Source organism: Pseudorca crassidens, chromosome 2, assembly GCF_039906515.1.
Source record: "Pseudorca crassidens isolate mPseCra1 chromosome 2, mPseCra1.hap1, whole genome shotgun sequence".
In the NCBI taxonomy this organism is placed as follows: domain Eukaryota; kingdom Metazoa; phylum Chordata; class Mammalia; order Artiodactyla; family Delphinidae; genus Pseudorca; species Pseudorca crassidens.
This window is the reverse complement of record NC_090297.1, coordinates 86,401,399-86,429,336: the sequence shown is the minus strand read 5'-3', so window position 1 is coordinate 86,429,336 and position 27,938 is coordinate 86,401,399. Positions and strand designations below refer to the sequence as shown.

Below are 27,938 nucleotides of genomic sequence, written 5' to 3'. Positions count from 1 at the left end.
TCCCCCTTCTCCTCTATAAAAGAAACTTTCATCTCTTACGTTCTTCTGACTTGCCTGTGGTTCACCACAGATTGCATGTCCCAAATTGCAATTCTTTGCTGTTCTCCAATTAACCCATTTTGCTGGTAAAATAACTGGCTGTTTTATTGTTTTAGGTCAGCAGTACTGGGTGTCAGAGAAGTGGGATCCAGAAAAGACTCCCAATAACTCTGAGGCTGGTGAGAAAACAGGTGCTGGGACCCACAGAGCCCACTGAGCTCACTACATTCTTGCTGACCTTGGAGTTTGAGGGTAAGTTTTTCCTGGATTTGAGCTCTGCTCCTTTTGTGTTTTAAAGCTCTCCAGACTTTTTTCAGGAACTGCTGTTTTTTGAAGGTTTGTCCTTTCTGTGAGTACTCATTTGGCACTTTGGCCTAACTCTTTTGGAACCAGGCTGTTCCTGTTGGAACTGTGCTGCTAAGATTTTGGTCCAATTGTTTTGGAACTGGGCTGTTTCTATTGGAACTGGGCTATTTAGATTTTTTTTTTCCTTCTTGGATCTAGAGAAAAAACCTCTGAGAAATAAGATCTCGGTCATCTAAATGTTTTGAGGGCACTCCCCCTTCAGGGACCCTGGCTGGTTTTATGTTTAAAAACCATGGTCCCTCCTCATGAGCATTTCTAACTAAATGGACTGACTTAACCAGAAGTAACTTAGAACACTCAAGGACATTATTGGGAACTTTTGAACTCCCCAAAATTACTTTTCTTAAAATGGTATTGGACAGCTATGGCTTGGAAATTGTCAAAAGTGAATTGGATGCCTATTTTGACTAGTATTTTGAGGCTTCCAAACATTATCAAGAGTCTAAAATTGCCTCTGAACAAAATATCATTTTTAAATTAACTGAGGCAAGCAATTGAAGAAAGACAAAATGGCTTATGAGGCCTCCCTTTCCTGTCCTCTATCTCCTTTGTCCCTGGAAGTAGGGCAGCCAGCTTGTGCTTAGGTCCTACCTCTGGTGCCATCTTCCTCCTTCCCTTCTACACTGCCTCTACTTCCTCTGTATCCCCTATTTTCCCATTTTAATTCTCTCCCCGAACTTCCCTTTTTCCCTAAACCTTTCCCCATTACCTCTTTCTCTGAACCTATCAGAACCTGCCCTTTAAAGTTGTCTTCTGAGAATATGAATAGCCATTAGCATAATTAATGCCATTTGGGCCTGTTCTGTTCCTTCTGTCTTTCCGCTGACCCTACCAAGGACTTCACTGTGTAGTAAACTTCTTCTTTCGTCATTAATGGCTTTGTAGTGAATAGATATTGTTTGATGATCACTAGGTCTATGAAGCATGGCCTCCATGCTCTGTTAGTCTCCAAATAATGGTAAAAACATTCACTGACGTATTCCTGGCACCAACAAGACTAGTTAACCATCAATAATCTTGACTTAGGAATGCATTCCCTATTTCCAAGAATGTACCCCCATACCTTAGGTTAACTTTGAAATTGCCCCTTCGTGTCAATGGTCCTTTGGCAGTGTAGATGGAGTGCAGCTGCAAATGCTTCTGGATCACCATCTGTCCAATCCTACCCTGTATGTAAGTTACCCTATAGTAAATTGATCCATTGGCTATTTGGAGCTACCTGCCTCATTTTTCAGGTTCAAGATACCTTGTCAGTTCAGTGGGCATTTTTTATTCCCTCCAATCTGGGACAACTGGAAAGCCAGCCAGGAGACTGAAAACACAGGAATGGATAGAGTAGTTGTGTTGGGGGAAAGCCCGTTGTTGGTGGGGGAAACACCAGTCTGGCTAGCCACTTCCATGTGGGTGAACTGGCTGGGTCTGTGGAATGCTTTGGGCTGGTGCATGAGTATAAGGAAGCTCCCCAAACACCAAAGGGCTTATTAGATATATTAATTGAAGGGGTGAGAAAGTAAAAGTGCAGAAAAGAAAGTGAGCAAGCTATTGAGGCTACAACATGGCCCTTGTTATGCATGCTAAGGATTAGCACAGAAAAAGAATTATGGCTCGGCAGGGAACCAGAAAAGACTGAAGAGACTCTGGTGTTACAGAAGTACAGAGTGCATGCTCCACCAATTTGGACATTATGTTAAAGAAAACACAACATAAAGAAGAGTATATTGAAGTGATGGCATGTAAGATGACTAAAATGCAGGGCTGTAGTCTGCCCCATTCAAAGATGTGCATGATTATTTTACAGGAGAACCTGGACCCCAAGAGGTGGGATCCTTAGGATAATGACTCATCAGAAGATGAGGACAGGGACTTCCCTGGTTGCCACAGTGGTTCAGAATCTGTCTGCCAATGCAGGGGACACGGGTTTGAGCCCTGGTCCAGGAAGATCTCATGTGCTGTGGAGCAACTAAGCTTGTGTACCACAACTACTGAGCCTGTGCTCTAGAGCCCTCGAGCCACAGCTACTGAACCTGCATGCCACAACTACTGAAGCCTGTGTGCCTAGAGCCTGTGCTCGACAGCAAGAGAAGCCACCTCAATGAGAAGTCTGCGCACCGCAATGAAGAGCAGCCCTCGCTCACCGCAACTAGAGAAAGCCCATGTGCAGCAACAAAGACCCAATGCAGTCAAAAAGAAGAAGATGGGGACATAATTATAGAGGAGGAAGAGGACCTGTGGGCACAGTCTCTGATCCAAAGTAAAAATGAAGGCCACCAGAGAACTAGAAGATAATGCAAAGAAGATCCTGTGAGTCAGAAGACAACTGTACAGAAATATTTCTCCACTGACCTAGTAGAATTAATCACCATGTTTAAGCAAAAGAGTAGGGAAGGAGTTCCAACCTGGACACTTTCATTCCCTCCACCTTCAGATAATTTCTTTGTACTGGAACCAAACAAACTCAAGTTTCCTACGTTCCCTGGACTAAAGCTGAATTATGAGCCATAGTTACAGAGTTAGCTAAAATAACTAAGGACCTCCATAGGTTTGCTGAAAATTTTAACATAGCTACTCAAACTTACCAACCTGTTTTTTTAGATATATCAGTTAGTTCACATGCCTCTTGGTCAAGCAAACATTGGATGAAATTTGCCTGATGGGAACATATTAAAAGAGATTTAGAAAAACAAACCCCTAACTTTTGGCAAAAGGCTAGAACAGTCACTGGAGAACTCCACTCAACAATTACAGTAGCTTTTCCTAAGCCTACTGATTGAAACAAAATTCAGGGTTGCACACAAAAATATGATGAACTTGCTCATGAATATTATAATTGACTTCAGATATAGTTTGCCAATATGTTTTCCCATTCATAGGTTGTCTTTTTTCCCTTGATAGTTGATTAATTAATTTTTAAAAGGGATATTTGATCTAGAAAAAATGTTTTCAAGATTATGAATTTGTTACACTCATTACAAAAAAAATTAAAAAAACAAATAAGAGAGCAGAAGCAAGAAGAACTACAATCCTGCAGCCTGTGGAACAAAAACCACATTCACAGAAAGACAGACAAAATGAAAAGGCAGAGGACTATGTACCAGATGAGGGAACAAGATAAAGCCCCAGAAAAACAACTAAATGAAGTGAAGATAGGCAACCTTCCAGAAAAAGAATTCAGAATAATGGTAGTGAAGATGATCCAGGACCTCAGAAAAAGAATGGAGGCAAAGAACAAGAAGATGTAAGAAATGTTTAACAGAGACCTAGAAGAATGAAAGAACAAACAGAGATGAACAATACAATAACTGAAATGAAGAATACACTACAAGGAATCAATAGCAGAATTACTGAGGAAGAAGAACGGATAAGTGACCTGGAAGACAGAATGGTGGAAATCACTGTGACAGAACAGAATAAAGAAAAAAGAATGAAAAGAAATGAAGACAGCCTAAGAGACTGCTAGGACAACATTAAACAAGCCAACATTCACATTATAGGGGTCCAGAAGGAGAAAAGAGAGAGAAAGGACCTGAGAAAATATTTGAAGAGATTATAATCAAAAACTAACACCTCACTTACAGAAATGGACAGATCATCCAGACAGAAAATTAATAATGAAGCACAGGCTTTAAATGACACAATAGACCAGATAGATTTAATTGATATTTATAGGACATTCCATCCAAAACCAGCAGATTACCCTCTCTTCTCAAGTGCACAGGGAACATTCTCCAGGATAGATCACATAATGGGTCACAAATCAAGCCTTGGTAAATTTAAGAAAACTGAAATCATATCAAGCATCTTTTCTGACCATAATGCTATGAGATTAGAAATAAATTACAGGGAAAAAATGTAAAAAACACAAACACATGGAGGCTAAACAATACGTTACTAAATAACAAAAAGATCATTGAAGAAATCAAAGAGGAAATCAAAAAATACTTAGAGACAAATGACAATGAAAACACGACTATCCAAAGCCTATGGGATGCAGCAAAAGCAGTTCTAAGGGGATCATTTACAGCAATACAACCCAACCTCAAGAAACAAGAAAAATCTCAAAAAAACAATCTAACCTTACACCAAAAGGAACTAGAGAAAGAAGAACAAACAAAACCTAAAGTTAGTAGAAGGAAAGAAATCATAAAATCAGATCAGAAATAAATGAAATAGAAACATCAAAAACAATAGCAAAAATCAATAAAACTAAAAGCTGGTTCTTTGAGAAAGTAAACAAAATTGATAAGCCTTTAGCCAGACTCAGCAAGAGAAAGGGGGAGAGGACTCAAATCAATAAAATTAGAAATGAAAAAAGAGACGTTACAACACACACCACAGAAATACAAAGCATCATAAGAGACCACTACAAATAACTCTATGCCAATAAAATGGACAACCTGAAAGAAATGGAAAACTTCTTAGAAAAGTTTAACCTTCCGAGACTGAACCAGGAAGAAGTAGAAAATATGAACAGACCAATCACAAGTAATGAAATTGAAACTGTGATTAAAAATTTTCCAGCAAACAAAGGTCCAGGACCAGAGGGCTTCACAGGTGAATTCTATCAAACATTTAGAGAAGAGCTAACACCCATCCTTCTCAAACTCTTCCAAAGAATTGCAGAGGAAGGAACACTCCCAAACTCATTCTACAAGGCCGCCATCACCCTGACACCAAAACCAGACAAAGATACTACAAAAAAAGAAAATTACACACCAATATCACTGATGAATATAGATGCAAAAATCCTCAACAAAATACTAGCAAGCAGAATCCAACAACAATTAAAAGGATCATACACCATGATCAAGTGTAGATTTATCCCAGGGTTGCAAGGATTCTTCATTATACACAAATCAATCAATGTGATACACCATATTAACAAACTGAAGAATAAAAACCATATGATCATCTCAATAGATGCAGAAAAAGCTTTTGAAAAAATTCAACACCCAATTATGATAAAAACTCTCCAGAAAGTGTGCAGTGTGGGAATCTATCTCAACATAATAAAGGCCATATATGACAAACCCACAGCAAACATCATATTCGATGCTGAAAAACTGAAAGCATTTCCTCTAAGATCAGGAACAACACAAGGATGTCCACTCTTGCCACTATTATTCAACATAGTTTTGGAAGTCCTAGCCATGGCAATCAGAGAAGAAAAAGAAATAAAAAGAAAACAAATTAGAAAAGAAGAAGTAAAATTGTCACTGTTTGCAGATGACATGATACTATACATAGAGAATCCTAAAGATGTCACCAGAAAACTACTAGAGCTAATCAATGAATTTGGTAGAGTTGCAGGATACAATATTAATGCACAGAAATCTCTTGCATTCCTATACACTAACAATGAAAGATCAGAAAGAGAAATTGAGGAAACAATCCCATTCACCATTACAACAAAAAGAATAAAATACCTAGGAATAAACCTACCTAAGGAGGTAAAAGACCTGTACTCAGAAAACTATAAGACACTGATAAAAACAATTAAAGATGACACATATGGATGGAAAGATAAATCATGTCCTTGGATTGAAAGAATCAATATTGTGAAAATGACTATACTACCCAAAGCAATCTACAGATTCAATGCAATCCTTATCAAATTACTAATGGCATTTTTTACAGAACTAGAACAAAAAATCTTAAAATTTGTATGGAGACAAAAAAGACACTGAATAGCCAAAGCAATCTTGAGGGAAAAAACCAAAGCTGGAGGAATCAGACTCCCTGACTTCAGACTATACTACAAAGCTACAGTAATCAAGACAATATGGTACTGCACAAAAACAGAAATACAGATCAATGGAACAGGATAGAAGGCCCAGAGATAAACCCACGCACCTATTGTCAACTAATCTTTGACAAAGGAGGCAATAATATACAGTGGAGAAAAGACACTCTCTTCAGTACGTGGTGCTGGGAAAACTGGACAGCTACATGTAAAAGAATGAAATTAGAACACTCCCTAACACCATACACAAAAATAAACTCAAAATCAATTAAAGACCTAAATGTAAGACTGGACACTATAAAACTCTTAGAGGAAAACATAGGAAGAACACTCTTTGACATAAATCACAGCAAAATCTTTTTTTACCCACCTCCTAGAGTAATGGAAATAAAAACAAAAATAAACAAATGGGATCTAATGAAACTTAAAAGCCTTTGCACAGCAAAGGAAACTATAAACAAGATGAAAAGACAACCGTCAGAATGGGAGAAAATATTTGCAAATGAATCAATGGACAAAGGATTAATCTCTAAAATATATAAATAGCTCATGCAGCTCAATATTAAAAAAAACAAACAACCAATTAAAAAATAGGCAGAAGACCTAAATAGACATTTCTCTAAAGAAGACATACAGATGGCCAAGAAGCGCATGAAAAGATGCTCAACACCACTAATTATTAGAGAAATGCAAATCAAAATTACAATGAGGTATCACCTCACACCAGTTAGAATGGGCATCATCAGAAAAACTACAAAGAGCAAATGCTGGAGAGGGTGTGGAGAAAATGGAACCCTCTTGCACTGTTGGTGGGAATGTAAATTGACACAGCCACTATGGAGAACAGTATGGAGGGTCCTTAAAAAAATAAAAATAGAATTACCATATGACTCAGCAATCCCACTACTGGGCATATACCCAGGGAAAACCATACTTCAAAAAGATACATGCACCCCAATGTTCATTGCAACACTATTTACAATAACCAGGTCATGGAAGCAACCTAAATGCCCATGAACAGACGAATGGATAAAGAAGATGTGGTACATATATACAATGGAATATTACTCAGCCATAAAAAGGAATGAAATTGAGTCCTTTGTAGAGATGTGGATGGACCTAGAGACTGTCATACAGAGTGAAGTAAGTCAGAAAGAGAAAAACAAATATATGTTAACACATATATGTGGAATCTAGGAAAATGGTACAGATGAACTTGTTTGCAAGGTAGAAATAGAGACACAGATGTAGAGAACAAACGTATGGACACCAAGGAGGAAAAGGGGGTTTGGAGTGCAGGTGGTGATGAATTGGGAGGTTGGGATTGACTTATATGCACTAATATGTATGAAAAAGGTAACTAGGGCTTCCCTGGTGGTGCAGTGGTTGAGAGTCCGCCTGCTGATGCAGGGGACACAGGTTCGTGCCCCAGACTGGGAGGATCCCACATGCCGTGGAGCGGCTAGGCCCGTGAGCCATGGCCGCTGTGTGTGTCTGGAGCCTGTGCTCCGCAACAGGAGAGGCCACAACAGTGAGAGGCCCGCGTACTGCAAAAAAAAAAAAAAAAAAAAGGTAACTAATTAAAAAAAAAGAAAAACTAATAAGATTAAAGCTGATAATTTAACAAAAATTAGGCACCTTAGTAATTTCTACTAAGATTTTTATGAATATCAGTATTTATGCATGTACATATTTTCTTTGCATTTTCCCTCTAAGCCTATTTCATTTCTAAAATTTTTCACTTACCATCATAAAAATCATGAGGAATTATTCATAAACATTATTCTAATGGATTGATAATATTCATCATGGGGATGTTCTTTAATTCATTATGCCATCTTATTAGTGGGTACTTAAGTTGTTTTGTGTTTGTGTATGTGAGTATGTGTGTGTGTGTATGCATGTATGTATGCATGTGTGTATGCATATGCTCATATGCTTCATTGGTTCTCAGATGGCCAGGGCCTAGTCAATCATGCTCCTCAGTTTCTTCCATATTTTTAGCATCAGTACATACAAGTCCTCTTTTGTTTCTTCTCATTTTCCATGATCTATATTACCATTCTTATCAATTATAGGTCCCAAGTTTAATGCGTTTTATGTATATCCTGGAACATGCAGGTATCCTTTTAAATTATGATATATTTTATGTTTACATAACTTTCTAGCAAATGGTATAATGTTTTAAAATTTCCAGCATTTTAACACAGAGACTCTCTTTTCTGAGGATTATGCATTCTGCTGTATGTACATATAATCTGTTTTTTCTTACTGTTGCCCAGTGTATAGAACATTGAAAACTATTTTATTTCCCATTCTCCACCAGCACAAGTAACATTGGATTAAATGTTCTCCTACATGTCCACTTCCATACTTGGAGAGAATTTCCTTGAAACTTATAATCAGAAATGGGACCTCTGGGATAAAGAGCATATATGGTCTTCCAGGAATTTTGCTAAATACTGACATTTTGCTTTCCAGAATACCTGAAATAGTTTACAATCACATTTATGTGATGTTTATGAGTTTTTTTTTGCCCAGCTTCTTTGTCAGCACTTGGTATTATCTGAGTTACTATTTTTTGCCATTTTGATGCATGTAAAGTGATATTTCTTAGTTTTAATTTGTATTTCTCAAATGACTAGTAAGTTTGGCTACCTTTTCACATACTTCTCACTCATGTAACTTCCCTGTTCATTTTCTATGTCTGCTTTCTTTGTGTTTCCTTTTTAGTAGTTTAAAAAATATCTCCACAAATTATTATGTACCCCTCCTTTCAAGAGGTGTTGCTCAATTCTCCTCATTTTGAGTGTGGGCTGGACTTCTAAAGAATAGAATGTGGCAGAAGTAACGGTGTGTCACTTGATATGGTCTAATTGTTACTACCTGTCCTTGAATCATTCTGTTCATATTCCTATATATTTCTGACATGTCCTAACATCTAATAGAATGAATGTCCTGGCCTTTTTGAAAGTTAACCAGAGTATTTGAAAGCCTTTGAAAACCAGAGTATTTGTAGATTCTTACTCTTCCATATCTATTTTAGAATGATTTATTGACTCTTCCCCTAATACCTCTAATAACTTCCTCTAATTTTCAAAAGTTTAAATACCCTCATTCTTTTCTCACAAAGAAATAGAAATTTGTGCAAAAGGTTCACATCCTTTTTTTAAAAAAATTATTTTATTTATTTATTTTTGGCTGTGTTGGGTCTTCGTTGCTGCGCACAGGCTTTCTCTAGTTGCGGTGAGCGGGGGCTACTCTTTGTTGCGGTTTGCAGGCTTCTCATTGTGGTGGCTTCTCTTGTTGCGGAGCACCAGATCTAGGCACGCAGGCTTCAGTAGCTGTGGCTCACAGGCTCTAGAGTGGAGGCTCAGTAGTTGTTGTGCACAGGCTTAGTTGCTCTGAGGCATGTGGGATCTTCCCGGACCAGGGCTTGAACCCGTGTCGCCTGCATTGGCAGGTGGTTTCTTAACCACTGTGCCACCAGGGAGGCCCCTCACATCCTTTTTATACATACAATATAAATTTGTTTGAATAAATACAATATTCAAACTATATTTAGCTATGACTTAAGCTCTTTCAGCTCTCTATCCTTAGATAGGACCCTTCTACTTTCAAGGGGTTCCTACCCCTAAATGGGCAAAAGCCTGATATCAGAATGACTGACTGACACCTATAACCAAAGTTCTGGCATAAATTTCCATACAATTGCTTCATCAAACAGGGGAGAATTCTTTTTTTTTTTTTTTGAGAATTCTTGATTTTACTATTTTTTAACAAATTCTCCTGGAACGACAGGATGACAAAATCTATTCACAAAAATTCTTAGTCTTAATATCCATAAGCCATAATTCATTACTATATTCTATTTGGATTGAATAATAAAACCTAGAAGTTTCAAATAAGGATCCTTTTATACCTGGACAGGATTTTGATAGGGGCCTATGTTCATTCTGCTTGTATTATGGGAAGGCAACCAAGAATAGTGATTGTAATATTAGTATCTTTTCTTCCAATTAGAAGAAAAAATGTATATTACATAGTAGGATTAGAGGGATTATTGGTTCCATTTGGTGATTTTTCTTAGAAATAGCGCATACAGGTGTTTATTACGGATCATTTGGAAAATTAAAATGACATAAAGCTTTATCTTTCAGTTTGTCTTCCATGTATATTAAAGCATAAAGTTAAAGTAATTAAGCTGCTAGATCACCCCTTACCTGAAATGAGTTATTTTGATACATCTCAGTTGAGAGAACAGGTTGCCAGCGGGGAGGGGCAGGGGGGAGGGGTGGATTATGAGTTTGGGTTTAGCAGATGCAAACTATTATATATAGAATGGATAAACAACAAGGTCCTACTGTATAGCACAAAGAACTATATTCAATATCCTGTGATAAACCATAATGGAAAAGAATATGAAAATAATGTATGTATATATATACATGTATAACTGAATCACTTTGCTGTACAGTAGAAATTAACACAACGTTGTAAATCAACTGTATTTCAATAAAATAAATTTTAAAAATTAATGCATGATACAAAATTCATGTTAGACTATGATTTTTTTTTTTTTTTGCGGTACGCGGGCCTCTCACTGTTGTGGCCTCTCCCGTTGCGGAGCACAGTCTCCGGACGCGCAGGCTCAGCGGCCATGGCTCACTGGCCCAGCCGCTCGCAGCATGTGGGATCCTCCCGGACCGGGGCACGAACCCGGGTCCCCTGCATCGGCAGGCGGACTCTCAACCACTGTGCCACCAGGGAAGCCCTAGACTATGATTTTAACAGTAGGATTTCCACAATTGTCCAGAATGGTTATATAACCAACACAAGCTAAACTTCATTTGAAGTACTTTGTGCTTCTAAACACATCTCAAGTATCCTAAATGGTCTCAAATAGTAACAGGAAAGTGACTCCTAGCCTGCAGTTGCCAAGTGGTAAGACTAACCCATGGATAGAAGCTAATAGGTCATCAGGAGATCACTACGTACAGCTGTACACGAAAACCAAGTGAACAAACTATTTTCAAAGGTAATAGAAATATTTTGTTCTACTATATGTAGAAAGGAGTATAAAACACCATATAAACATTTTATTGCAATTCTTTGTATGATTGTTATTTACAATGCAGTGCAAGAATGCTCCCAGTAGCTGATAGTGGTTTGAGATAAAATGTTCTTTGTAAAGCAATTTCCACTATTTTCCATCTACACCAATTTAATGTATTCAGTTGTTTAAAACAGCTATTTTTATATTCGGTTAAATGTAATATTACAGTTCATATCATTTTCTTTTCACAGGAAAGTGATTCTATGAATCTAAAACTGAAAATTTAGATCAAAAGAAAACAAATTTAAATCGAGAAAATAATATGGAATAATAAATCAGTTAAATGATTTAACTGGGTCAACTAATTGTTTCTACAAATCAATCAATTATTTGATAAAATTTGTTGGTCAATTTAGTTAAAATATTAATCCAGATTGTTTTGTAGAAATCTTTCTTTTGCCTGACTTCTACTTATTCATCAAGACTCAACCAACTAAAGGGTGACATCATTCAGTAGACCTTGGATCTGACCTTCTTATCATTTTACTCCCAGTTCCCCCAAGGGTTCCAATAGTGTCTTGTGTTATCTCTGTTATGGCTCTTTAATTACAAGTGTTAATATTTATTGAGTCCCAGCTTTTGTCACACATTATCTAATTTCATCTTCAACAACTCTGTGAGACAATTTTTTTGTTCGTGGTGTCGTTTTGTTTGTTTGATAAATGAAGATACTGAGATTCGTGAGTTAATTAATTTACCCACAGTAAGTTAGTTAATAAATAACAAAGATCAAGAACGTATGATCAGAGAGACGAGAGAAGAGCCATGAACAGTGTTTGGTCTCAGAGGTCAAAAAGAAAAGAGAATTCCAAGGAGAGGAAAGTCAAGAAAATCAAAGCAAGAAATATGATAGCTAAGATAGAGCAATAATTATCATTGTATAGTTTTAGTCTGGTGTTGGTGGCAGAATCTAAATTATATTATTTTTAAAAAGCAGTGTATAAAGAAGTAGTCAAGATTCAAATTTGGATCTGTTTGATTTGAAAAGCTCCCAGTTTTTCTTCCAAGCTAGCAGCTTTCAGATGTTAGTACGTATGCATATGAAGCTTCTAGAGAAATTCTTATGAATGTAGGTTCCTGTCTCAAACAGCAAATCTCTGGAGTTAGACGTTGCATTTTTAAGAATCACCACCCCCAGGTGATTCTGGTGAAGTTGCCACTGGGCCACACTTTTAGATACATTGAACTCATGCCTACTATAACAAGGAGCTTCTTGAAAGCAGGGACCTCACTGGGTCTTCAGTAGTGAGCAGAATGCTTGATTCACGGTGAGGATCTAATGTAGTTTTGCAAAGCTAAACTGTGTTGTGGTTTGGAACAAATAATTTACTGTAATTTGAAAATATTATCTTACATGGGAGTGGCCATAATTTCTATAACTCAAGCACCCCGTTTGTTTGTGTTCTGAATTTGCATGCTGATTCTAAACAGTGTCCTTTTTTGTTTCCCAGTGGTTTGGATCTTTGCCCTATGAATGGTCTCCTGACTTATTTCAATGTATAACTATTTTCATTGACTGTTGTAACAATTCATTTGAGAGGACTTTAGCCTTCTTTAAAATAACTTGGCTTACCTCTATCCAATCTTTTTTCTAGCTTTTGTGATTTTAATTCTTATCCCAAAGATCGTATATGCTTATTTTTGAAAACTGAACATTTTAGCAAAGTAATAGGTAAGTAAATTTTTCTTGTTATTCTGCAATAGATGACATAGTTGTATACTTCCTTTCAATCCTATAATTATACATATTTACAAAAAGTATTATAACGTATATATCATTTTGTAACCTCTTTTTGAACTTAAATCATTAACAATGTTTTTACTATTAATTTTCACTAAAACTAAACTTTAAATAGACACATAGTATTGAAATGAATGTATATATTATATGTTTAACCATTTGCATATTTTTGAACTTTTAGGCTATTTTCAATGGTTTCATATTAAAAACTATGTTGGATAAATTCTCATATTTAGATCTTTACACACTTTTTTTACTGTTCCCTTAGCATACATTTCTAGAAATAAACTTCCTAGCTCAAAATATAAATATACTCAAGTTTTTTTGCAAGATTTCCATGTAAAATGTTTTACAATTTATATGCCCTAAGTAGTGTTTGAAAATATCTAAGTACCCTCATTAACATTAGATTTTATTACTTTAAAAAATTTGGTCACTCTGAAGGTGACAAATAATTTTATTTAATGTTTTAACTTGATTACCAGGAAGTTAAATTATTAATTATGTTTATTATTTGTTCATTTAAAAAAAATTATAAAATGCTTCTTATGTCCTCTTTGCTGGACAGAACTATTAATTCCTCAGGATTTTATGATAGTCCAAAAAGATGGCTCTCCCACTTCTGGTGGAGGATTCAACATAATTTCCTGATTTCATCATCTTTGAAAGTGCTTTACCAAGTACAACTGCTCCTCTGTTGTCAGGACCGGCCCTGAGTTATGGTGAGAATTAAAGGAGATAAAGAAAGTAGATGACATTAAAAAAGTAAAGTGCTTTTCTCAGTACCTGGCACATAGTAATCATCCAATATATGGAACAAATGATCATAATTATATTAGGCAAATATAATCCTTGAAATAACTGATAAGCAAAATGATGGTCCAAACAGAAGTTCGTAAACAGGAAAATATAAGCATATTGATGCTTCTTGTGCAGCTGAAATAAGATAATATATATGCATACTCCTTGAAATCTAGAAAGCTGCATATGTTGAAACTATCACTATAATTAAAGTAGTTCCTATAATCTATTGATGGCCATCGATCAGTAAAGCAGGTGCTGTTATTTTTTCACTTTGGAGAGAAAAACACTAGGCAAGAAAAATTTTAAAGTTGACCAAGATTACATAGCCAGCAAGTGGTAGAGCCAGGATTCCAAATAGGGGATTGGTGTGACACCAAACTCTAGCTTCTAATATGTCATGAGGTAGCTTTTAAGGTCTCTGTAAAAAAGATGGAATACATCAGGTTGATACCTGGTGCAGGAGTTCTAAATTTATTTTTGTCTGAGGAAAATGTCAAGTGCTACTTTGGGAATCCTATGAAAACCCTGGACTCAAGGGGTTTGAGGCTGAGGCTCATTCATTTTCTCTGTGGTATATACCATGTGTACTACACATCTTTTCTTTGTTTTCTGTTTTGTTGTTATAAACATACCATGCTATTTCAGATATATTTCCTGACAAACATTTGTAAAAGTTTCTCATGCAATGTAACTAGCAAGTGGAAGTTGCTGGGTTCTAGATTGCAAAATGTTTCCATGAACAAATTATAACATCACATTATTTGAATTCCTTTAATGTATAGTTATATATATAGAAATGTATGCTAACCTTACAGAATGAGTTAGAAGGTACCTCCTTCCTATTTTCTATAAAAATGATTTATATAGAATTGAAAATATATATTCTTTGAATGCTTGGCAAAACTCGTATGTAAATTCTCTGGGACCTGGTATTTATTTTTAAATTCAAATGTCCAATTCAGCACTCTTTTTTATGGTTACATGAGTAAACAGATTTTTTAATTACTTCTTGAGTCAGTTTTAGCAAATTGTATCTTTCTAGAAATTCTTATATTTTGTTTCATGAAGTTATTTGTTAAATACAACATTGTCTTAATATTTTATTTCAGTTGCAACTCTATTATGTACCCTTTTCCTTTTATTATTGTTTATTTCTGCCTTTTGCCTATATTTTTGTGTGTGTGTATCTGTGTTTGTGTGTGTGTGTTTAAACCCCCCAATTAGATTTTGTTTTTTACTATTTGTATACTCAATTTTTATTTATATATACCCACATGTCTATTGTTTATTTAGTCTACTTGTCTTTCTGTAACTCTGACCTTTCTGAGATCATTTTTCTTCTTATTGAAGGACATTGTAAGTTCTTTAGTGGCAAGGTTTTGGTTAAGATGAGAAAATTAACTGAAAATGTCTTTATTTCACTCTGATTATACCAATGTAAGTTGAATGTTTTATTCTCTTAGCACTTTGAAGATATTCCGCTGTTTCCTACTTTTATTTCTACCAACTATTTATATTATTATTATTATTCCTTTTTACATAATTTGTTTTTTCTCTGCTTATATCCTCTTTGTTAATCTATATTTTGACTCTAATATATATTCCTTTTATTGTTGATGTCTAGGATTTCTTTGCTTCCTAAATTTAAGAATTGCTATGCTTGGACTTCCCTGGTGACACAGTGGTTAAGAATCTGCCTGCCAATGCAGGGGACACGGGTATGAGCCCTGGTCCAGGAGGATCCCACATGCCACAGAGCAACTAAGCCTGCGAGCCACAACTACTGAGCCTGTGTTCCAGAGCCCGTGAGCTACAACTACTGAGCCCATGTAACACAACTCCTGAAGCCTGGGTGCCTAGATCCTGTGCTTTGCAACAAAAGAAGCCACCGCAATGAGAACCCTGCACACCACAACAAAGAGTAGGCCCTGTTCACCGCAACTAGAGAAAGCCCGCGTGCAGCAATGAAGACCCAATGCAGCCATAAATAAATGAATAAAATAAATTAAAAAAAAAAAAGAATTGCTATGCTTCATCAACTCCATATTTTTCTGGTTACGTCACTTCCCCATTAGCTCTATTACCTCCTTCTGGAAATCTGACACCTCTTCCTTTCCTCCATGTCTCTTATGCGTAGCTTCACATTACCCATCTGATGATGTATCTCTGGTGACAGCTTCGTGTAACTTCTTGATATCTATCTTTTAGTTCACTAATTTACTTTCACAATGTCCAATCTGTTCTTTAATCATTCCTTTGAGTTTTTAATTATGACATTTTCTATTATTAGAAGTTGTATTTAATGTTTTTCCCCTCAAGTTTACTTGGTCATTTTGATAGTCTCTTGCAATGTATTTATAGTTTTAATTCACTCTTTGTTTACTTTAAACAAATTATTTCTGTTTACTTTTTCCAGATAACTTGAAGCACTACCAACCTTTGTTTTCTTTAATAAAAATTCTCAACTGTGATTATTCTAATTAAAGTTGCAAAATTAGAAAGGACTCAAACTTTTAAACCATATGTGGGCCTACTGAAGGCTATCATTTCTCATGGAGATGCTTTTTTCCCTTTTCCACTCTAAACCAGAGCTGAGAGCAATAAGCTCTTTCAATGTCTACCTCTGAGGAGAAATGCTCTTCCATGACTCCAGTTTATCCTTTTCTGAGCCCTGCCTTTATTGGTAGGAGAGGTCTCTGATATGAACCCCAACTCTGGGAAAGCCCAATGGGATTTTTTTTTTTTTGCCATCTAATTAATTACTTACAGAATTAAAACGAATTCAGACTTCTCAAACCTAAGTTCTCAAATTTAGTAGGTACATAAATCACTTGAGTATCTTAAAAGATAGATTCTCAATAAGCAGGTGGAGCCCAAGATTTTGCACCTCCAATAAGCACTCAGGAGATGCCAGTACCGCTGGTTTAAGAATCAACACTGAATCTCAAGGCTATGACCATCAGAGACTGCAGAACCAGTGGCTATTCAGTGGCTTCAGTGCTAGCTTAGCTCTAGGAATTTATTCTCCTAGTTTGTTGCTGGCCACAAATGATTTCATTTAATTTCTTATAATGTCATATATTTATTTAGAAGGATGTCTTATATTTTATCTAGCATGAGTGTTTTGCAGTATGCAGATTTTAATCTACTATGTTGTGGGAAACAGAATTCTTCTCCATGTAAGGGAGAGAGTCTTATAATCCTTGGTATTCATATGCAAACTCAACCTATTAAGCATTATTTGTATACTATAAAAAAAAGTTGCACTGACATAGATTTAATCAAACATTTTCATATGGAATAAAATTCAGTCATTTTAAATGACTTCTAATTAGCTTTAATGATACACGCAAAAAGAAAAATGAATAAATGAAATAACAATACAGTGAACTTTTACATAATTTATGCAGGTGACAGATGAAAAATAGATCTCATACAAACATATTAGAAACCCATGGCTTGACTGTTTTCTACGACAGGGTTATATTAAAGTAGACTTACTGTACTTTTTTTTGTTGTTGTGTTTTTGTTTTTGCGGTACGCGGGACTCTCACTGTTGTGGCCTCTCCCGTTGCGGAGCACAGGCTCCGGACATGCAGGCTCAGCGGCCATGGCTCACGGGCCCAGCCGCTCCGCGGCATGTGGGATCTTCCCGGACCGGGGCACGAACTCGCGTCCCCTGCATCAGCAGGTGGACTCTCAACCACTGCGCCACCAGGGAAGTCCCAAAGTAGACTTACTATACTTTTGATCAATGCATTTTAAAACCTATAATAAAACTCTTTTCATACTTTCTAAAAAAATCTGAATTGCAACCATTTGATAGTTGTCTTATAAATGTTTAGATCACTTAAAAATATTCATTCAAACTTACTTGTGCCACTTTATAGCTTTGATTAGATATTGATGATGCAGAACACTTAATTTCTCATAGTTTCATGCCAGGAAGGTGAGTGCTACTAAAATCTTGCAAGTTATTAAAGTCCCACTGCAATGACTATTTCTTTAAGTAATAAAAGGTTAATAAAAATTATGATTATTTTGTTTAACTGCCTTTTAAAACAACAAGCCTCTTAAAGGTTATTCTAATCAAAATCTCAAAAAGCTGCTCAAATCAACAGCAAAAACTTGACATATCTAGTGACATTTGAATCTTAGAACAACTCAAGAACAAACAAATGAATGCTAAAGGTTTGATTGTAGATATTATTTATGAAGTCCCATTAGACCATATTTTCATTTTTAAAAATAAAACAGAATGTCCCTATGTGCAAATTGTAAAACACATTCTAGAAGCATATGCCAACAAGAATAGATTTTTACAAATGAAAAGAAGGAATGACCCATTCTTTTCCCACAAAAAATAGTGTACCAGAAAAAAAAAATCTATACTGGAAGTAAATGAAGAAACTCAACTAAGCATAGGTTGTCTCAACTACAGTGTGCAAATAAAATAAGCAAAGACATAAAGCAGAATGGATTCATTGTATAAAAATTAATTAAAGTGAATGAGACTTTTTTTCCCCAGATATAGCAAGGGAAATGATGAAATTAGCAAAAGGTAAAATATATATCACTAATGAATAAACAAGGACATGAAATAAATGAATACTCTTAATTGTTAGTGTTCTGAATTAAGAAAGAAATAATTGATTCACTGAGAATTGTACAGACTCTTCAAAAAATGGTCATTGACAAAAGACACATTAAGAAATTATTGAGACAATGTGAACATGCACTAATTTCCAAAACCAGATGCTGCAGGCTATGAACACTCCAGAAGGAATTTATAATCATTTTCATTGAGTCCCTTAAAGTTGTTCTTAAGATATCCTTAACAACAAGACAAGTTTGAGAAGAATTAAAAAGTAAAAACAAAACAAAATATGAACCTGACTTAACTGAGACAAATGATCCTGAGTATGGCTTAGTGTAAGTCTGTTAAGAAGAAGTAAATGTTATGTCTTTACCTCATAAATTCTTAAAAGTGGTAAGGATTATATCTTTTCAATATATTTATAAAGTTCTTGGTGATGGTTTCTCTCTTTGATAATATCAATAGTAAAGTTATAGATAGAACAGATCCAGATTTTCCAGCTCAGTAGTTCTAATGAATAAAACAGGGAATACTTAATAAAATATGAAGATCATGTACTATTCCATCCTCCGTTCATGTCCATGTGAGGCTAAGCTAGAGAAATAATACCTATGCTCCTTTCGAACGAACATAGAATTAGATCACATTTGATCAGTCATTATCTGATCAAAATGGCTAACATTGCATTCTGTGCTTTTGCTGTTTTTGCTAAGAAGCAAAGGAGGTGACGTTTTGTCATAGAACATGAAGAGACTCGAAATAATATTTTAAAAGACTTTTATACAGCTTACAATCTAAATATCTTATAATAAAATTCAAAAGAATAAGCTATTAATAACCCATGCTCACATGACCTTATAAATAAGGCAGTGTACTCTGAGAATCTTAAATCACTAATGGTTTTTTATGTCTGTGTTTTTTTCTCCTACATGAACAGGTCTGCACTAGTCTGCATTAATTAAATTTAAGTAGGATTTCTGAGCCTGGATCATCATTAAGTCTGTGGCCCTGATTTAAATCTGCAGTAAAACATTTCTCCATTAAGCCTTGTGCTTTTGTGTCATATTTCATACACTAGTTGTCTCTTAATTAAATCCATGATGGTTCACCAACACAGACTATTAAAATAACTATACTTTGCTCTTGACATATTTATGAGACAGAGTCATAAGACTATAGACTGATACTTGAACTACTCACTAGAAATGCTAATAAGATTATGATGAAGGTAAGATTGGAATATTCCTCTTCTTTCTCTCCTCTTCTTTCTAGAGATTTATTTTTATAACTGAAGTTCACTTCTATTTCAGATTCTAACTTTTATGCCAGGCCATCCGAAAGCTCTTTCATTGTAGAATAACTGCCAATTAATAGTCAATGGAAGCCTTGCAAAGTGTTAATTTACATCACATGATATTAATATAAACATTCAGATATATTCTCCTCTGAATTTTTTTCTATTCACAGCTGCAAATAAATATGTTAATCTAGATATATGTTTGCCAAGCCTTTAGGTGTTCAGAGTGAAGAAAATTTACAAGGCCTGAAAAGAGAAAATAGCCCTGAGTGAGAAAGCAGTTAACTTTTAGATGGGGTGAAAGGAAGTCCACATATGTCAACCTCAGATATACTGAATTTTCAGTCTGCTCACCACAAAGAATGATGGTGTCTTCCCGGGAGATTTTTCAGAGAACTTCTTCCTCACAGCATATGGTAAAAGAGAGTTTCCAGTTTGCTTTGCTTGCTTTCAGTAGCTTGATGTACACTTTGTTTTTTTTTTTATTTTTCTTAGAAACATTTTTTTTAATCATTTGTTTGGGAAGTAGGGGGTAGGGCCTTTAAGGGGGAGAAGTGAGATTAAAGGATCATAAATTTCAAATAATCAAAGCAGAGAATATGGACAGAACAACAGGGAAGCTCTTCATCGAGTGACTAACACAAACAGGCATTATCTAATACAAATACAGGGAGGAGCTTTTAAATCCATTTATCTGTTTCTTTCTGGTATCAGTATAAGTTCTGCAGCTTTTAAAAATAATACTATACAATTCATCATTCGGCTCAATATTTTTAGCAGAAGTTTTTAAGAGTAAACAAAAATGAGAGATTTTAACTTATAGTTTTATTTCAGCGTAGGTCTGCAATGAGCAATGCAAGTATGAAATAAATTCTAAGGTCTTGTCAAGAATAGCAGCTACAGTCAGGCAGCTCCACTAAACACATTAAATCTAATAAAATCACCCTCACGTACTCCTGACACTAGTAGTAATTAAAATAACTTGTTTCAAAAAAATTGGTCCTATACATGAATACTTATTGGCAATTATTTCTTAGTTCTTCAAACCAAAGATAACATAATTTGATTCTCACACAATTTTCTTGTCAATGTGGTTCATATTGGGTTTTATATGCAGCTTAAGACTGTTAATTGCCATTTTGAGCCTCACAGTAAAATAGAGTTCAATATGTCGCTTTTCTCAAGCATAGAGAAATGTTTGAGAAATGCTTGTCTTAGTCTAATGAACTGTGAATAATTTACATCCTGAGTCCTGTTTTTCAGTATAAGTGGTTCTGACTTTTCTTAAAACTTGTAAAGCCTAATCAACTTGTTACATTCATCTGATTAAAGAAATCTATGACAAAGTAGAAAGATGAATCCAGTGCTTCTTAAAGGCTGCTTTGGTGTTGTTTTGATTTTTTTAAAGGCCACTTTTTCATTTGGTTCTATTTTTCCTTTAACATTCTAGACAACGTATTATAAACCAAGGGTTTTATTTTCCATATTTGTGAGAAAATATTATCTGACTTAAAATATTTCCAAAATCTCCTATTTCTTGGCAGGCACACTCTTGAATTTAGAGACCTAGCTGTTCTGTCAAGAAGAAAAAGGAGCTCTTTTAGGGTGTGAATATTTTTCATTTCTGAAAGAATCACAAATATGAGACGTGATTCCAGCTACTTCTGAGCATGTATGCTTAACAGAAGTAGGCGGAAGAGATCAAGATAGTGAATCTACATTCAACAACGACCAGTGAAAACAGCAGCTTTGTGTCACTGGCATGAGGGTGGTGCAGACATTTTATATTGCACAGGAATTTGAAAAAGAAGTAAGCAAGTTTAATATTCACTAGGTATTTGCTCAAGGATCATTTTTTGGTAAAAGGTATAATTTTAAAAAGACTTAGAAATATATTAGAGAATGTGTGAGTCAAAAGGAATTTTAGAGACAATTTGATTTTACTCCTCATTTTGTGACAGAGGAAGCTAAAGTCCAGAGAAATTAAGTAACACATTTATTGTTTCATAACCTTGCTGCAGACTGATTGGTAACAGAACAAAGGGACTCATGATGTCAATTCTCTAAAATTAGGAATATGAAGAGAAGACGTATCAGTGAAGGGACCAGCAAACAGTTATTCTTTCTGAGACCATATTGTGCTACGGCTGCCTGTAAAAGAGATCCCTGCTTGAAGCTACATGCCTGCCGGCTATGGGGTCTCCTTATCCTCAAAGTATGGATAAGGAAAACGTAGTGGAAGATGAAGGCGGGGGGAAGAGATAATTTTTTTGCATTTTGAATCTACCCAAATATTGAAAGTCCATGAAGTTAAATGGCAGAATGGAGTCCCACTGTGTATATATATTTGTATTTGTATATATTATTGTTTCTGGGTAAACTGTGAGTTAGAATATGTCAGAAGAATCATCAAGCAAAGCTAGAAGGTGGATATCAACTACCCCAAAATTCAAGGTATGGAAACTAAAATGGAGCCACTGGCAAAAAAGATGAGGATATGCTGAAGTCAAATTTGGCAGTAAATGGGCAACACAGAGAGGACAGGCCAGGAGACCCAACCCAAGGACTAGGACAAGAGAAATAATGACATGTGTTGTGGAAAATCAGAATCTACGTATAAGAGAAAAGTATAATATCAGGGGCTGGAAATTTTTTTTTTCAGCAAAGGGCTAGGTAGTAAATACTTGGGGCTTTGAAGGTTATATGTTCATTGTCATAAGTACTGCAGTCTGCCAGCCATAGACAATATATATACAAAAGGGGATAGCTGTGTTCCAATAAAACTTTTTTTACAAAAAGAGGAACCAGGTGGATTTGACCTGCAGGCTATAATTTGGCTATGACTCTTTTAGATAGAAAGGTAGATACAGATAGATGCTGGGTAGATGGTTAGATATGAGAGAGAAGGGGAGAGAGAGAGAGAGAGAGAGAGAGAGAGAGAGAGAGAGGTATAGGTATAAATCTTTATCGCTTCATAAGCAACATACTTATTTCTCGGATTGTAACTAAATACACTCTGAGAATGATAAAGGAGCATAGGTTTCTATTAAAAATAAAGAACACATCTTTGCTCCAAATAATCTCCACACCACAGCCAGCACAACTTTAAAATATACAAATCCAGTCAGATCCTCCTACGATTAAAACCCTCCCAAGGCTTGCCATTACAAGTAGACTACAGTTTTGAACCACGCTTAATTCTCTCATTTCACCTTTTACCATTCTCTTTCTTATTCACCACACTTTAGCTCAACTGGCCTTGTGATTTTTCAAACATAGAGATTGACACCAAAGTCATTTAGCTCACTGTTCTCACTGAGTAAAACCTGCCTTCTCATATTTTGGTATGATTGGCTTTATTTCAATATTCAGGTATCCTTCAATATTCAGGGCATCAGGTCATACCTTCTCTGTTTACTTTCTTTGTAACACACTCGTCAAAGTCAGAAATTACTTTATTCACTTACTTGTTTATTTCCTGTCACCATAACTAAAATAAAGCTGCTATAAGGGAAAATATGCCTGTGACACTTCTCACTACATTTTAGGACTTGTAAGAGTGCCTGACACATGGTAGATGCTCATTAAATATTTGTAAGTAAATAAACCTGATAAGACTTTTTCATACATTTTCTTTTGTGATGTTCAGAAGAGTCTTGCAATGTGCTATAAGTATTATTGCCAGATAATAAAATGAGGTCTCAGAGAAGTTATATGATTTGTCCACATTTACTGAGGTATAAAATGGCCTAACTATACTGTCCAGTGTTTCGTTCTAAACCCAGTTTGTTTAACATTTGTTATCTGTCAAAACTCTACTAACACTTACAAATATTAGCTCCTTGTAAAACCTTTGTGCCATAAGTACTAGTATCAGCATCATTTTATAGGTGAGAAAACTGAAGGACAGAGAGATTAGATAACTGTACAATGTCTCAAGAATAGCAAGGGGCACAGCTTGGATTCAAACCCAGGTATTAGAGCTCTGGAGTCCTTGTTCTTGACCAATACATTATGCTGTATTTATACAAATACAGTCTGTCTGCAAGATGCTTAGATTTGAACAACTGTAAATAATGTATTCATTTCCTATGGTTGCTATAATAGATTATCTCAAATTAGTGACTTAAAACAACGCAAACTTATTCTCTAAAAGTTCTGAGATCAGAAGTCTAGAATGAATCTTATGGGACTAAAATCAAGCAATCAGCAAGGCTAGTTCCTTTTTAATTCTCCGGGAGAGAATCCCTTCTTCCGTCTTTTCTAGCATCTAGAGGCCCAGTGTATTCCTTGGTTTGTAGCCCCTTCCTTCATATTCAGAACCAGTGGGTAATATCTTCTGTCTCTGACTCTGCTTCCCTGTGCTTCCGTCATCTTTTTGTGACTCTGACCCTCCTATATCCCTCTTGTAAGGATGCTTGTGATTATATTTAGGCCCACCTTGATAATCCAGGTTAATCTGCCCTTCTCAACATCCTTAATTTAATCAATTTAATTGCATCTGCAAAGTGTTCTTTACTTTATGAGGTATCATTCACAGGTTCTGGAGATTAGGATGTGGAAATCTTTGGAAGGCTACCACAAATAATATCTAGCCAACTGTTCAATATCAATTATTTTAACCACTTAACCAAGCATAAGTGGAATGAAAGTGAATGTCATATTGTTGCTGCTCAAATGTCAATCTGACCCCTTGTGCTAAATTGCCACCCTCATACCCATTCCCTGCACCTCATTTTCAGCCTGCTCTAATTTTCCCCATAGAGCTGCCACCATTCACAACTATAAAATTTACTCTTTCTTCTACTAGAACATAAACTCTGTGAAGGAAGGGACTTTGATGGATTTGTTCACAAATGTATCCCATCCCCCATGCTTAAAACAATATCTAGCACATAATGGGCCCTCAATAATTGTCTGATAAATAACAAATACATGAATAAACATCAGTTCACAGATCAGCTCCTGAGAGAGTTGGGTAAGGTTGATGGGATAACAGCTTTGTTAACTGAGTTTTTAATTGACTATTTAAAAAATATTCTACACAGATTATTCTGCTACAATAATATGGTCTTATTATTGAACTCTTTATGATGACAAAAGCATGCAATCTATTATTATAATACACCCAAGGGATAGGATAGTGTCTGGCACATAGTAGGCACTCAATAAAATTTGCTGAGTATATGAATGGATCACAGATTCAGGTACATAAGGAGTCAACTTCTTTGATATGCTCATAGCTAAAAATGAATCTTTCAGCATGCTAAAAAAGATTATGTTAATAGATTATAACAGAATTCTAATAGTATATTCTAATATTGTATTTAAATATATACATCTTCCATAGTTTTCAATGCTAATCCTATATGTGGGGGGCCGGAGGGGTGAGTGAGAGAAAGAATTGGAACATCACTGTAGTAGAATTTAGTCTACTTTTTTTTGTACCACAACTTCCCAGAATTATTTTGACAGAAGCATATAGGAGTCTGGAGTCCAGCTACTTAGTAGTAGGACTTGAAACTATCAGTCACTTTGTTACAAGCAAAGTGGTGTAAGAAAGACTATACTGATTCCTTTGACCACACCATGGTCAAGATAATTCTTTAAACTGATGGGTCACTGAGATGAGGATTAAGACTGGAATATATTGTTATATGCAAATTACCTAAAAGTCAGAAATGAGGCTGATCTTATTTAGCTGAGGTCATCTCAAGGATTTTTTTCTAGCTATTTTATAGTTTCTAATTCTGTAATTCATTGGAATATGAACAGATAGTAGAATTAATTTTGACCTATATCACTGTATCAACCCTTATGACCTGAAGAACATACATATGCACTATCATTTGCATTTAACTTTTTTTTTTTTTTTTTTGCGGTACGCGGACCTCTCACTGTTGTGGCCTCTCCCGTTGCGGAGCACAGGCTCCGGACGCGCAGGCTCAGCGGCCATGGCTCACGGGCCCAGCCGCTCCACGGCATGTGGGATCCTCCCGTACCGGGGCACGAACCCGCGTCCCCTGCCTCGGCAGGCGGACTCTAAACCACTGAGCCACCAGGGAAGTCCCTACATTTAACTTTAATATATAAAAGCATTCTAGACTGAATAGGGTGAAGTAGTTTGAGAGTTAACTGGTCCATCTTCCTCTACCCTAGTTCACTTTTTGCTATTTGTGTGGGTATCTGAGTAACTCATATGATGTACTCCTTGCATTTGGAAGTTCTCCTTAGTCCTAACTTAAATATCTATTCAAATGCATCTTATTTTACTTTATTTTGTTTTAAAAATGTTAGCCCCTCTGTGGACAATAGACCTGCTTCCATTTGAATTTACTAGATCACTTCATAGTTTAAGTGTGGTACATAACTCTTTTGAAATTGTCCTTTAAAAAGCAAAGATCCTAACTTTCCAGAAAACCTTTTACGATTAATGGGAAATGGCTATCTGCTGGTATAGGAGCCTCAAAAGGCTCCCTGTGAGATTGCCAAACCATAGTTAGAAGTGCCCTGAATACACCCATGAACGTAGATTTAAAATTACCTTGCATTATCATTGCATTGATGTATCTTAATTTTAAATCAGATAAACTGTTAATTCTATTTAAATAAACCTTACCCTCACAGAGGCTGAAACTGTCCTTTACTCCCCCATCCCTCCTTTATCTTTTTTTTTTAATTGAAACCACCACAAAGCTGGAATTGTGGATGTTTTACTTTATTTTTTTTTAAGTAAAAGTGGAGTTGGCAGTGATGTTAAAATTTATTGGCCCACTTCAGTAAAAAAACCAAAATCTACAGATGGACTTATAATATTTCACTTTTATTCTTATTCTACATAGCTGGACTCCTGCTTAAGTAGGAGGTGTGGAAATTAATTATTTTCCTCCCATGTGTACCATCCTCTTGTGGCTTCTGTCACAAAACAGCACACTGTGGGATTTTATAACCAGAATTCTGCCTCCTAGAATGCCTCATTAAGTGGCAAATCTAACTTGGTGATTGGCTCAGTTTAGTCATGTGATTCACTGTCTCTTCAGTATTGAGGTAGGGCAAAAGCAATCTCTCATTAGTTTATACAGTGGTAGAGCTCAAAACAAAGAAAGAGAACACAGAAATTTCAAGCCAAGGAGACCTTAAAGATCACTTAGTCAACCCCTTCATTTACAGTGAAGAAAATTACTCTGGAGAGTTTGAGATTCTTGTCTAGGTTCCCCCAGGTAGTTCAAAGCAAGGCTTTCCTACTATTCTGTGCTGTCACTCTCATCATTCAGTAAAACAAAATCCCATCGGCAGCACTAAAGTAGATTCAGTACTAAGGGATTTATGTGTATGCACTAGACATTAATTCAGAAATCTAACTATGCCAGTCTGCATCTTAAAATAATTTGATGGCCTCCCATTACCTTTGGCACAAAGTTCAAACCTTGGCATATATGTTCCTTCATAATCTGCCTCTTGAATTACCAGTGTCCTGTATTAAAATTACCTTACAGATCCCCTTATTAGCATTTCACTAAATATGCCATTCTAGCACGTATCTTCCTCCTTACAAACATTGCTTATTCCCTCTGCCTGGAATTCTCTTTAGTAAGAGGCAACCAGCTAATAACACAGTCTTTCATGAGCAGAGCAAGCACTACTTTTTTGGGAAGCATTTACTAAGTTCTCCAGGTCATTTAGGGACTTGTTTCGGTGATTTTCCCATAATACCTATATTGCACACTTCTTTTACATCTCTCATAACACTATTATAAGTGTAGATTTTCTGGAATCCTCTATTAATATGAGTGCCATGATCACAGAGACTTTAACTTCTTCATTTCTGTATTCCCAGTGCCTAGTAGGCATTCTCGCGCCCAGTACCTGACCCTGGTAGGCATGAAATATACATTTATTGAATGATGAATGGAAATAGCATGTGTTTAAATGATAATCAAACTTGCACTTCTCTCCATTTTATTTTTATTTCTATCTCTATACCTACATCCACCACTATTTAGACTTCTACCATCATTTCTCTTTCAGGCAGATGAGCAAGCCATTCCTAACAATAAAATAATTCCCAGCAACTCTTTAATTACTTTCATTTTCAACTATAACTCCCAAGGGCACGTAACAAAGGCTAGGACTATGCAACACAAAGTGAAATGTGGATTTGGCAGTCTGATCATTAATTGGATCAATGTAGATAACCAAATAATTTAATGCCTGCAGTAGGTGAGGTAAGTGACTTTG

The 27,938-nt window shown here is 35.8% G+C and overlaps 2 long non-coding RNA genes across 2 annotated transcripts in view; one reads left to right on the top strand and one right to left on the bottom strand.

The window, feature by feature from the left end:
• LOC137211006 (uncharacterized) overlaps nt 1–27,938 on the bottom strand; it is a 227,862-nt gene that overhangs the window by 38,858 nt on the left and 161,066 nt on the right. The gene's annotated exons all lie outside the window — the stretch shown is intronic.
• Nucleotides 41–15,785, top strand: LOC137211003 (uncharacterized). The gene is made up of 3 exons (XR_010936847.1): nt 41–291; nt 12,857–12,933; nt 15,431–15,785. It is a non-coding gene; the product is annotated as an uncharacterized lncRNA (long non-coding RNA).